This window comes from Anas acuta, unplaced genomic scaffold, assembly GCF_963932015.1.
Source record: "Anas acuta unplaced genomic scaffold, bAnaAcu1.1 SCAFFOLD_208, whole genome shotgun sequence".
In the NCBI taxonomy this organism is placed as follows: Eukaryota; Metazoa; Chordata; class Aves; order Anseriformes; family Anatidae; genus Anas; species Anas acuta.
Window position 1 is genome coordinate 1 of NW_027076334.1, and position 13566 is coordinate 13566.

The window sequence follows — 13566 nt, forward strand, 5'->3', positions numbered from 1 at the left end:
TATAACATTCACCACTACAAAAATTGGATGATATTGATCTTTCCATGCGTCAATGTGATCTGTGTTTACTCTCTGAATATCTTTAACCTGCTGACTATAGGAAGTTTTTAATGTCTGCATTAAAAGGACTGTGGCCATCAGGTCAAAGGAGGTGATCCTCCCCCTCTACTCTTCCCTGGTCAGGCCTCACCTGGAGTACTGTCTCCAGGTCTGGGTTCCCCACTACAGAAAAGACAGGGATCTCCTGGAAAGAGTCCAGTGGAGGGCAACAAAAGTCTAGATATAAGGAAAACAAAATCAAAACATTCCTTCTCTGGTACCCATAAGAAAGTAACAGACCATGTAAGTAAGTAATGGACCATGCTGCTCAGACAAAATGTCCAGAAATCCCAGATCAAACTTGCTCCAACTGTAGCAAGAGCCCAAAGTCATCAATAAAAAGTCTTGCAGAAGATTTCCAGCAGAGGTAAATGACTATCTCTATAACTCTGCAGTACTGGCTGAAGTTGTCATTCTCTCCGCTCAGAGAAAAAGATTCAGAAAAAAATGTGGCATGGAATATTCTGAATCTAGTAGGAGGGATAGTTTTTATGCACTTTAAAGAAAGAGAGTGAGATAATGCAATGCAATGCTTTGTGATGTGTCTTTAAAGGTGGAGAGAAACTGACTTAGTGTGAGTCTCATCATGGCAACCCTCATTTGTTTTCTGGCATTCATTTTCTACATCCATTTTGTATGCTAGGTAACGGAATAGAAAAGTGCACTGCTGCTTATAAATAGGTACCAACATATATATATTTTTTCAGTGTTCAATAAAGACACATTACTTCTCTTTGCCCCTGTTATCCATAGCAAACTGATTTGTCAGTTTCTGAAACTCTTTTGAGACTTGGAAACTAACATGCAATGAAATATCCTTGAAAGACATTTGATCATGGTTGAACTGCTTTGTGGTAAACGTTTGGCTGTAAAGGACTTTTTGATATTAAGCTCTTCTCAGTGTTCTGTGGAAAGTCGGGTAATTGGGTTCACATGAAAAAGATTTGATAATGGAGAGGCTGCAGGGGTGGTTTCTGTGAGCAGAGCCCAGCAGCTGGCCCATGTCACAGCAGAGCCAGCTGCAGATGGCTCCAAAAAGGACCTGCTGTTGGCCAGAGCCAAGGTAGGGAGTGCTGCTGGGTGGGCTTCGGGGGAGCAGATTTAAGGAAGGGGGAAAATACTGCTGTGCAACAGCAGCCGGGAGAGAGAGGATTGTGAAAGCATGAGAGAAGCAGCCCTGCAGCTCCCAAGAGAAGTGCCGCAGGAGGGCAGGAGGTGCTGCAGGCAGGCAGCAGCAGTTCCCCTGTGGGCTGTGCAGGGAGAGGCCCCTGGTGGAGCAGGCTGTCCCCCTGCAGCCCATGGGTCCCCCATGGAGCAGATCTCCACGCTGCAGCCCCCCCATGGGTGGAGGAGCCCCTGGTGGAGCAGGTGGATGTGGCGTGGAGGAGGCTGCGGCCCATGGAGAGCCCCCGCAGGAGCAGGCCCCGGGCCGGAGCTGCAGCCCGTGGAGAGGAGCCCACGTGGAGCAGGGGCAGAGAGGGACCGAGAAGGAGTGGTGGAGATGAAGTGCTACAGACTGACCACAACCCCCAGTCCAGTCCCCCTGTTCCCCTGCGCTGCACGGGGGGAGGAGCTGGAAGAGCTCAGATGGGGGGAAGGAAGGTGTTTTTGGTTTCTTTTCTTTGGTTCTCACTTGTCTAGCCTGGTAGTAGTAGTAGTTAGGCAGGAAATCTTACTGTCTCCCTATGCTGAGTCTGCTTTGCCCATCACGATCCTTGTTGAGCGATCTCCCTGTCCTTGTCTCAACCCTTGAGCCCTTTGCATCGTATTTTCTCTCCCTTTCTCTTTGAGGAGGGGGAGGGAGAGAGTGGCCGTGATGGAGCTCGGCTGCCCACCCACCGAAAAGCACTGCAGCTGCAAAGTACTGGAAAAGTTTTCAGAAGCAACAAGGTGTTTAACAAGGACACGTATAGTTTCCTTTTTCAGGCTTCCTAAATAATTGGGCTTATTTCATATTCCCAACTTGGAGGAGGAGAATTGTTGATTTCACCTTCTTTTTTCTTCCTTGGAAATCAAAGGAGAACAGCTCTAAAAGGAAGGGGAACGTATCAGAAGCAAGCTTTTTTTGGCTTGTAATCCTTTCTTAAGGAAAAGATTTCTCACACACCTTCCCCAGATGTAGGGGGGCAGAGAATAATTTTGGAACTACTCCAATTAAAGTCAGCTTGGGGAGAGTGGTACTTCTCTACTTGTTTCTGAGACATTCGCATTAGCAACAGAGAGTGTTGTGTTGCCGCTGCCAGGGGCCTATGGTGATGACTTCAGAAACAGAATTGAATGATGTCACTGTGACACCTTGGTAACAGCTGCCTCTGAGCAAGTTTAGCGAGGAGGGACAGAGAAGTGTGCTGGATGAAACCACGTGAGGACTTGTGGATCCCACGTTGAGGTGCATCGAGAGGGCCCACCCTTCTGTAAGTGTTTGGATGCTTCATTTTAGATTTCTGTAGTTTGTGTAAAGTCCTTTCACAAGCATGAAGTTTGGTACTTTGGCTCAGGGATGTAGCTGCACAGAGTGACAGGTGCAACATGTGGCTGAGGGCCTCTGCACGTTCTCTCTTTCCCACACACGATCAAGAAAGAAGGGTAGACAAATAAGAGTGTGCTGTGGTCCTGCCATAGACCTCAAGTACTACAGCATAAACAAGAGACTTAAAAGTAGCCCATCACATTAAACTTCAGGACAGCAATGCACTTCATCAGCTGGGCTGGCCTGTTGAGTGGAGTGTCTCAGGATGGAGTGTATGAAGATGCACTCCATCTGCTTTCAGATTAGCACTTGCAGTGAGCAAGCTGCCTGGCCTTAACATTTTTCATTTCATTTTTCACCCGACTTTTGCTGGTTCTTCTTGGTCTATGATTCACCCATCTCCCTGCCCCAGAGCGACACAAGTAAAGCTCTTAAGCAATTGCTAACCTGTTCTCAGTGCTCACGAGTCCCAAATCACTCATTTTACAATCTATAAACCATGGCAGCTGGCACCTAGTTGGCACACGGTGACACTGCACACGTTGGCAGTGTCGTCAGGAGCTGCAAAGTCAGGGCTGAGGGGGTTAAGGGAAAACCACACATCAGTTTAGCAACTTGGCTCCCGTAGGATACTTCCTACGGCAGGAGTTTCAGCAAAGCCACTCAGAGGGACCTGCTGGCTAATTCAAACGGGACTTCTGCTGGAGCAGTCAGAAGGCAGCAGGAGATATCCAGTGGGCATCGCTGTCAGTCTGTGGCAGTTTGGGGTCCAGGTATCAGTGGTTAGGTGGGGTTTTCTCTGCTTCACTTTCTCCAAAGCTGTGAAAAAATATTTCTTTTACAGCACTGTACAGTCCCACGTTAAGGATGGAACCAGCTGCATCAACTTCCAGTACGACGGTGTTGGAAAAAGGTGCCTTTGGTGGTCAGGAGCACAACAGCTCTGCTGATGTGTTATTTAAGTGTGTTCTTACATCTGAGTTTCCTCATAGCAGTATGTAGCTGAGGGGGTCCAACTTTCCCAGGGAAGATTTATGGTTTTTCTCCTACCAAGCACCAGCTCAGTATACAAAGCTCTGTTAATAACACCCAAGCATGTAGATGTTAAACTGAAACTGCTTTTAAACCTAGTTGTTGTTACAAAAATAGCTTAATACACCATCTTCAGAGGGTAAAAATTCACATGGAAGTACAGAAAAACCCAGAAGCGCTTCCTGAGCTTCAGTTTACCAACAGCACCATCGGATTTAGATCCTGGCCTGGCAGCCAGGATGCAGGGTCTGTAAGCATTGCTGCGATGTGGAAGTGCCAAGACAGGTTTCTGGCCTGCCCTGACTAAAAGACCTTTTTTTTCCATACAAACAGCGTGCCAGGGTACGCTGTAATGCCAATGTGCCAGGTCAATAGAGGATGTCAAACAACAGAGGCGTTTCTCCTAATTTCTGGCATGAAAACACTTTTAACAGCATTCTTTTCACCAAGAAACCCCTCTCTATCTTCTCCAATACTCCAGGATCTGCTGCAGCTGCAGCAGCCGCGCTGCTACAACCCACATCTTTGCCAAATCTTTTCAATAATTGTGCTTTACCTCGGCAACGTTGAGGTCACTCCTCTTCCTCCTCCAGCTGAGGAAGCAGCTCGCTGGCTCTGCCACACCGCAGGTGCGCAAGCAAAAGCTGGGAACACAGGAGTCAAACTCTCAGTGCTCACGAAGCCACCAGGGCACAGGCCTGACACAGAGGCACCCCGGATCCGCTCTCCCTCCCCGCTGCGAGGCTCGCAGCAGCCCCGACCCGAAGCGCACACAATGCTTCGCATGGTGATGTCACCGCTGATTCTGAGTCCCCAGGTGAGGATCTGCCTCACCACTCTCAACGCTGGGGTTGGGTTTTGGTTTTGTTTTTTTTTTTTTTTCTTTTAAACATTCACAGCTTATGGGAAACCATCAGGTAAACCACAGATCGCTAGGGAAGAAGTCCCACACGAGGGAAGAAGTCCGTGCTTTTCTTCCAGGCAGCGGCACGTGCTTTAACACGCCGCGTTCGACAAAGCAGCTCTCCCCGTTTTGCTCAGTGGCAACAGGCACGACTGCAACGCACACAGGTGTAGGCAGCACCTGCAGGTCCCAAACCCTTAACCGGTTTGTAGAGAGCACCAATTTTTGAAGTAGTGGTTCTCCCTTAATCCATGACCCCTTCTTTCCTTTATTTATAGCGGGTGGCTCTCCTCCATTTTCCTCCTCAGTGTCTGAGCAGACACTGGGAATCGTTTCTGGAGGAAGGGCACTGCTGAAGCTCCTACATCTACTCTCCGAGAAAAGAGAGTATGTCAAAGAATACAGATTTCCTTTCTTTTTCCCTTTTGAAATACAATTTCTGAAATCAACGCTGCCGCCTGGCAGCAAATACCTACGGGACTAAAGAGGATTCCTCATCCTCACTGTAACGTTGTAGTTAACCTCCCAACGAACCCATCTCCCCAGGAAGCGGCCATTTGAGATGGGAAGGGGTAGAGCAAGAGGAAGCTCTCCTTAGCCTAGCTCTTCTCCCAACACCACCTTGCCATCCAGCACCAAATTCAATTCACCTGCTCTGCCCGATCAGTTGAACGGGCGTCCGACGCTGGCACATGCCACAGCGGTGTTTCTGATGTGGCTTAAATCACCTATCCGCAGAATATCTCGGGTCTGTACGCTCCAATAATGCAGTAGTTGAGAAATAACGCCCAGAGCTCACACTCTGAGTGCAGCCCAACAGCACCGAAGCACCGGGAGGCTAAACATTCCCAACCTGGCAACAAGGCTGACCCAAGCAACAGCACGGAACCCTTCTGCACCTTCAGCGTGGACATCAGCGGAAGGAAACACAGATTTTTCTTTTCTCCTGGGGCTGCACCGCTCAGGGCCAGCAGAGCAGTGCTTCCCCTTCCCTTCTCTGTCTGTGCCAAGATCGTGCCTCGTCTCTCGAGTCCTGCCCGTGATGGTGCCTGGCCTCAGCCCCTTGAGGCGGCCATTCCTCCACCACCGCAGCTCTCTTGGCAAGCTGCGAGTCATTTTATGTCTTGTCACGGCTTTCCAGAGCCAGGCACACAGGTTCTGGAGAAGGCTGGGGCAGGACAAGCCTGCTTTAAGCCCCAAACCTGCCTCCTTTACTGTCTCCTCTCAGGCCAGGCCTACCCTCCGGGCCCAGCAGCACTCATCCTGCCTGCCCCAGGACCCGCAGGTTGCGCCCTGTGGTAGCAGCAAAGAGCCCCCCAAATGTCTGTCCTGGGGTACACAGGGGTGAGGCAGCCCCGTCACTGCACAGACACCCATGGGACACGTCACCAGAGCCGCTATCGGCTTGGCAATTAAGGACGTGGGAGAGGAGCCCACGTCACGCAAGCATTCGTGGCTGCCCTGGACAAAGAAAGAAACAGTGGCTGTTTTTCTCCCCATTTAAATAGCTAAAAGTACCGCTAGCAGTTTCTTTCTTTGCGTCCAGCCTGTACTACGTTTAAAGACAGAAGCAGCTTCTGCTGAGGAGGTGGAAGATGCTGTCAGCAGAAACACCGTGCCTAGAATGCGAGTAGGGAAGACAGCGATGCTGTGAAATAAAGCTTTTACAGCCGCTTCAGATCAGTTGGCCCGGGCTCCAAGGGTCAGACACCCAGCTGGGAAGATTGAATTTCCTCCTCGATAGCCTTGCCCAGCTCAATCTTGCCATCCTGACTTGGCTCCAGAGAAAGCCTCTTATTAAAGGCACAGAGAAACAATAGCTTCTCGGCCAAAAACTAGGAGTTCAAGCAATCCAGTGAAAAAGCTGTGCTTGGGAACAAGAACGTTTCAGAGGCTAGTTGATTTTAGTTCTCATCGTCACTCGTGTCATGGCAAAGGGCCTCTACAGAGGCAAAAGAGTCTCAGCACTGAGGTAGGACATAGCTCAAACACCAGCCCCAGAAGGTGGAGATCATAGCCTTGACTCACCCTAAAGGCATCGCAGAAAGGGCACCAGGTAAGAGGACAAGGAGGGTTTTTGCTCTAGGGTTAGTTTGTCACATAGCCCAGGAGCCACTGGCTTTGGCTAGCATTTGACAACTGATTCTGGACCTTGAATGGACGAAGCCATACTCTGCCTCTGAATAATGAGGCTTGCATAGAGAGAAAACCCACACTGCCTATAGGGACTCTGTCATAGCAGTGGGCTTGCTTCTTGAGCCCCATCCCTCTTTCCACCCTGCAGGCCCTACTTGCACGCTCTGCCTTGCTCAGATGGGAAGCTCAGCCATTCATCCAGCACCACGAGAAGATGTGGGATTGATTTCACAAGCTGGTGGACACACTGAGGACGTCACAGTTACATGTGGGCACATTTTATTCTCTGGATGCACTCGCGCATTGTTTCTGCTCAACAGCCAAAGCTTTATTGATTCAAAACCATTTCCCTTCTCCCCCACCCCCAGCATGTTTTATTTATTTATTTATTTATTTTTAAATTTTGTATATGTATCCCTTTTCCCACCCCTCAACTGCTCGTCCACTTCTGATTTGAGTAATATCTCTGCTTGGAGTCTGTTTTCTCAGAAGAAGCTAACTGACAATTCATTCTTTTTTTTTTTTTTTTCTCCCAAGAACTATATAAATTACATGCAAAACATTGTACATAGAGATTAATATCAAAATGCAATACAGATCAGATGCACTTTAAGCTGGACTCTAGGATATGGCAAACACACCAGGGTACATATTGCTTTGAAACCACCATTTTTTTTAATGTCATGCATACCACATAATATTCAGTCTTTTGTTTTGTATTTTTCTGTTTTTATACAAAAATACCAGTGCTTATTATACTAGTTACTGGAAAAGAAAAAAAAAAATCAGATCTGTGTGCCCTCTTCAAATCAAAATTTTGTTGTGAGAGCACTGGATAAATATATATACACACACCAACAAGTGTCATAAGCTTTGCCTTTGCTGAAGGAAGATGAATAGTACCAAGAAAATCTGTCTAGTTTGTTTTACAGGCTTGTCTTTCTCAGTATGGAACAAACTGACCTCCCTGGTCTAACTTTGCAGTTGGCTATTCTGCCTTTGTCCTGGAGAGAAGAGCAAGAACAAATCTATTTTTGCACTCCAAAAACGCATTAGAGGAGGATTATCACACCCACCTAAGGGTACTTCCTTGTTTCTTTATAAAGCACCAAGTATTTCTCTTGGACAGTCTCTGTTGCTGGCTTGTTTTGTGCCTTCCATTTATAATAAAGATATTATTAAAAAGATATTATAAAAAATATGATAAAGATATTAAGATGCTTACACCTTGTTTTTTACCCTCCTCTTTGGGTCCAAACACCTAGATGGAGGGTGCAAAACAACACTTTTGAATCCAGACCCTGAGCTGCAGAGTCCAAAGGCCCAGCTTTCAGCTCTAAAGCCTGACTTGGAGATACAGGACACGCCCTCTCCTCCTCCTCACTGCCTCTTGCCTCCTCCCCTCCTGATATTTTAACCGTCTCAAACCTCATTATTAGGGCCCCATGCTTCCTTATTTCACCCCAAATCCCTATGTTCAGGGTCCACAACCTCCACTTGGTATCTGAACTCTTCTTCTGATTGCCTTAACCTTCCAATTAAGAGACAGGGTGCTCCTTTAAAGTGACCAAGTGCTTTGGGTCAGGGCCCTGACACTTGCTTCTGGATCCAAAGCTAGATTTTCCTTGCTTCCAGCCACACTCTTACTAGCCAGGCTGCCATTTTTAGGGCACAAAATCCTCATGCTAGGAGCTGAGGCCTGAATTTTAGGGTCCAAAGCCTCCTCTTTGGGTCCAAACACCCATCTGGAGGGAGCAAAGCATCACTTTAGGATCCAGACAGAGGAAGCGGGCTGCGCTGTCCATGATTTTTAGGCCCCAGCATCACATATTAGGGCAAAAAGCCTCTTCCTTGGGCTCAAAAGCCCTTTTTAGAGAACGAACCCTTCTTTTCAGTGCCAGGATCATCATTTGCTGAGTCAAGGCCTGACAGTCACGTCCCAAAGGCTCAACCTGAGAGCCCAAAGCCTCTTTTTTAGCACCCAGAGCCTTCTCCTTGGGACTCAAAGCCTCAGGTTGGGGTACAAAGGCTCATTTTCTGGGTTCAAAGCCCCATTTTAGTGTCCAGAGACCCCCATGCTAGGCTCTAAAACTTCATTCTTCATGGCTGACGTCTCATGCTCAGGCTCCAAACCCTGATTTTCAGGGCCCAGACGCTGCTTTGGGATCCTAAGCCCCCTCCTGATTGCCTACCTACTCCTTTGTAGGGCCAAGAGTCTACTTTTTGGTGACCAAAGCCTTAATATTAGGGCCCAGAGACCCACCTCTTGAATTCAGAGCCGCCTTCTTGGGGCCTTCCTCATTAGGGCCAAATGCCTCATTTTCACCCTATAACCCCTTCTCTTCAGGGCTAAGAGCATCTTTTGCGGATCCAAACCCTTTTTCTCACCCTTTCTTTGCAGCTGAGAAGCATACAGGCATGGCACCAAGGCTCCTCTGTATAGACCACAGCCTTGTTCTTAAGCACCCAGCTTTCAGGACGTTTTCAGGACAAGAGAGCCTATAGTTGGGATCCAAAGCCGTCTTTGCTTACACGTCAATCCTACAGAGTAGGTTGCCATTTCCAAGGGGCAATTCCCTACTTTTAGGGTCCACAATTTTATTATAAGATGCAATGCGTCCTTCTTAGATGGCAAAGCCGTAAGTGAGAAAGCCCTGCTTTCAAATCCCCAAATCCTCATTCTAGGAGCCGAGGCCTGAATTTTAGGGTCCAAACATCCATTTTGAGGAAGCAGAGAGTGGAGTGTGCACCACGCTGCCCTGACATTTTTTGGCCCCAGCATCACATATTAGGGCAGAAAGCCTCTTCCTTGGACTCTAAAGCCTTGTTTGAAAGGATAACCCCTCCTTTTTAGTGGCTTTTTCTTGCTTCCACGTCAATGTTGTGGACCAGGCGGCCACTTCCAAGGAACAGTTCCCCGTGTTTAGGGTCCACGATGTTATTCTAATTTAGTCTGCCCACTGCAGGGCCCAGGCAGCGTCTCCGGAACCGGTAGCAGGGCCTCTGGGGCGGGTCCCGTCCCAATGGACGTCCCACAACGGACCTGGTTCCGTGCAGCAGCGACCGCTTGGAGTGCTCCCAGGTGCTCCAGGTGCGAAGCAAAGGCACAAAGCGCAGGCACCTTGCCCCAGAAACCCAGCGCAGGAGCCAGGGCTGAGGAGCAGGTGGGGCAGTGCTGCCAGGGCTGCGCAGCAGGGCCGGTCCCATGGGGCCTGGTTCGGCAGTGGGGCTGGGGGCAGCCCCGGGCAGGGGGACCTCCCTCCAGGACAGGGGCTGGCGTCTGCAGTCCCCTGGGGACAGGACCCCCGCGGGGCTCTGGGGCCACCCACGGGGGCCTGGGGCCGGTGGCAGTGGTGGCACTTTGTGGCATCCCTCCCCCGCCACAGGAGCAGGAGCCACATTCCCTCCTGAGCGCTCCCGGCAGGATGTCAGGGAGACCCCCCTGCTCCCCGCGAGCGGCCTGGCTGGAGGAGGCTGGGGCCTCCCCGGCCTCCAGGCCCCAGCCGCAGCCCTATGAGGAGACTGAGGTGCAGCCACTGCAGGCGCCCTCTGGCTCAGGCGTGGGCCCTTCTGCCTCGGCCGTGGCGCATCAGGAGGAAGAGGACACCCTGAGCTTCCTCCGCGCTTGCTACAGCCGCAGACCCAAGGTACCGCTTGCTTTTGTGCCGCGGCTGCTGGCCTCCTGCGGGCAGCCCCTGCTGGGCTCCCCTGACCCACTCGCTCATCTCTCCCCTCCGCGGCTCAGTGAGAGGCGCAGAAGCTGAGGTTTCTGGCCTCCGTCTGCGACGCCTGCCAAGCCGCCGTCGCGGACCCGCGCACGTGGGACGCGGTGTATTTCTGCCAGCTGGAGGTGGCACAGAGCATCGAGGTGAGGGGATGCCCTGCCCCACGGGGAGCACCCTCTGGCCAGGTGCTGGTCACCGGGAGCCGTCTGGGACGGGGCAGCCATCCTGTAGGCTGTAGGCCAGCCCCTGGAGCCGCTCGCTGGCCAGGAGATGCTGCCCTGTGCCATCCATCGCGCTGTGCCCTGCAGGCGCTGCTGCAGGAGGAGCCCAGCGATCGCCTGGACACGGAGGTGCAGCAGAAAGCCATGCTTGCCATCGCTGCCATGAGGTACCTGGGCCAGCGCGGGCTTGGCCACCACTGCCGGCCAGGGGCCCCGAGTGGGGCACAGGGTGCCGCACAGGGGGCGTTCCACACCTCTGCCCCCCTCCCCTTGCAGCACAGCGCGGCTGCTGCCACAGGGCATGACCAACGGCCTCCTGCGCGCCTGCTTCCGCGGGGTCTTCCACCTCCCTGGCCACGAGGACGGGACAGACATGGACACGTCTCTCTACGTCAGGGTATGCACGGGCTGGGCTCTGGGGATGCCACTGCTCCGTGTTCGGGCGCCCCGAGCCCTGTCCTCCTCTTTGCAGACCGTGGAAGCCCTGGACAGCCTGCTGCAGGCGCTGGTGAGCAGCGCCGGCGCCTGCGGTCTCCTGGAGCTGCAGAACATCTTGAAGGTGGGGCTGGGCAAAGGCTGGGCTTCAGCAGGACGGGGACACGGCCACCCGCCTGGCCAGCGCAGCGGGGGGACGACGGGAAGGAGCAGTGCCCTGTGCTGCGGGCACACCAGCAGCTTTTCTCCCCCCAGCTCCTGCTGCCCTTCACCCAGCAGCAGCCGGAGGCCGTGGAGGAGAGGGCCATGGCGCGGATCGCCGGGCTGGCCGCCTTCCTCAACACCTGCTCCTAGCCCCAGGTAGGGAGCCCCTGCTGCAGGCAGCCCCGGCGCCCCCGGCCTCGCTCCCCGGCCGCAGCTCTCCCCATCTCCAGGCTTGCGCAGAGCCGGGGCTGGGGCTGGGGCCCTGCCGCCCCGCTCAGCCGTGCTCCCGCGCTGCCTCTCTCCCCAGGTCAGCTCCTGCTTTGCAGGAGCCACAGTGCTGAGGCATCATCACCCCAAGAAGCACCGCTTCGCCTTGCTGGGGAGGCTGGTGGGGTACCTCCTCCTGTGCTGCACCTGTGAGAGCGAGGGAAAAAGCCACGAGGCAGCCAAGGCTGTGTGCCACCTCTGCCTCTTCGTCACACAGCAAAGAAGTGAGCGGAGCCGCGTCGGGCCGGGTCCCTCCAGACACAGGCACAGCCAGGCCAGCACCAGGCCGCCTGGGCCCCTCTCCTCAGCAGGAGAGACCCGAGCGAGCGAGCAAGCGAGCCCGGCTGCCTTGCCGCGGGCTGACGAGCCGTTCCCCCTGCCCTGAGCGTGAGAGCCCGGGCCCTCCCTGGCCGCGCTGCCCCCGGCTCTGCTCTGGCATGCCCCCTTCCTGCCAGGGAGGCTTGTGCCCGAGCCCCCGGCTGCCACTGCCAGCTCCCCAGGCCCCCCCGCCGACAGACACTGTGTCCGCTTTTCTCCAGGCACAAGGCTGTGCGACCAGGATGCCGAGCAGCCGCAGGGCTGGCGAGCTCGGCTGTCCTTGTGGCTCTCCGAAGACAGCAACAGCAACAGGATGTTCATGGTGAGAAGCGCCAGCCCCGAGCCCTGAGCCCTGAGCCCTGAGCCCCGAGCCCTGAGCCCCGGAGGAGAGCCCGGCCCTGCGACGGCAGCAAGAGGACCGGCACTGTCCCCGACAAAGCCCGGTCCCCACGGGGCCCACACGCGGCCGCACCCCAGCCGTCGCCCAGGCCCTGCTCCCAGCTCTCCTGGGGCGCTGGGAGCAGCAGGGCTGAGCGGGGCCGTCGCAGCCCTCGCAGTGGCTGACATGCTGCCCTTCCTCCCACAGATCTTCATGAAGTACCTGCAGCCCTCTGAACGCCTGGGCGTCTTCCTCACCGCCGTCCAGAGCATGAGAGCCCCGAGTCCCCACAGCACCGAGCTGGCTGCCCACATGGTGGACGTGCTGGCGGCAGAGACTGACTTCCATTCGGGACAGGTGGGTGCCCGCCAGCACCCCCGGCCACGGCCACGGCTCCAGCCTCCAGAGCTCCTCAGGGTTCTGTTCCTGCCCTGGTGCCGGCCCAGTCTCAGCCGTGTCCCACCGGCAGGTGCTCCACATCGTGTGGGCCATCTACAGAAGCCTGCCGTCCGTCAGAGCCGTGCTGGCCCTTCAGAGCCTGGACAGGGCCCTGCTGCTGCTGGCCAGCAAGCGCCCCAGGGAGACGGTTGCCAGCCTGCTGCAGTGCTCGCTGACCTGCACCAGGTACGGGGCCCAGCAGGGCTCCTCTCGCACACCCCCAAAGCCGTCAGCCGGGCCGGGGGCAGCCCTGCTGACAGCCCGGGGGTCCCACAGCGTCGCTGTCACCATGTGGAGGGCGATGGTGTCTGAGCTCCCAGCCACAGAGAGGGTGCTGCGCGAGCTGCTCCGCATCCTCATGAACCAGTCTGGCTGCAAGACATCCACCTCCACCAAGGACCACCCGCGCATCCTGGCCCTGGCCGTGAGTTCCTCGCTTGCCCGTCTGCGTCTCCGTCGGGCAGGGGCAGGGGCAGGGGCAGGGGCAGGGGCAGGGGCAGGGGCAGGGGCAGGGGCAGGGGCATGGGCAGGGGCCCCGCTCCCCTCCCCTGGCCCCTGCCAGCCTTCTCCGCACCCTGGGGCACCAGCCTGGGGGGCTGCGTCCTCCTCTGTCTCTCCCTGCCCACGCCTCCACCTCCAGCTGCTTCCTGCAGGCAGCAAGGCCCCTCCACGAGATCCTCCTGCTGCCTACCAGCCGGGAGGAGGCGAAGGCCATTTTCCCCCAGCTCTTCCTGGCCCTCCTCTTCCAAGTGTCCTTCACCACGGAGCTGAAGCTGCAGGAGGTGCAGGTCTTCTGGGAGAAGCACCGGCAGGACCTGCTCACTCCCGTCAGGTGCCACATCCCCGGCCCCTGCTGCTCAGAGGAGCCCAGGGCTGGGGCTCCCGGCGTGACCCGGGCCCTTCTCTGCCTGCAGGTCCACGGTGCAGGCCCTGAAAGC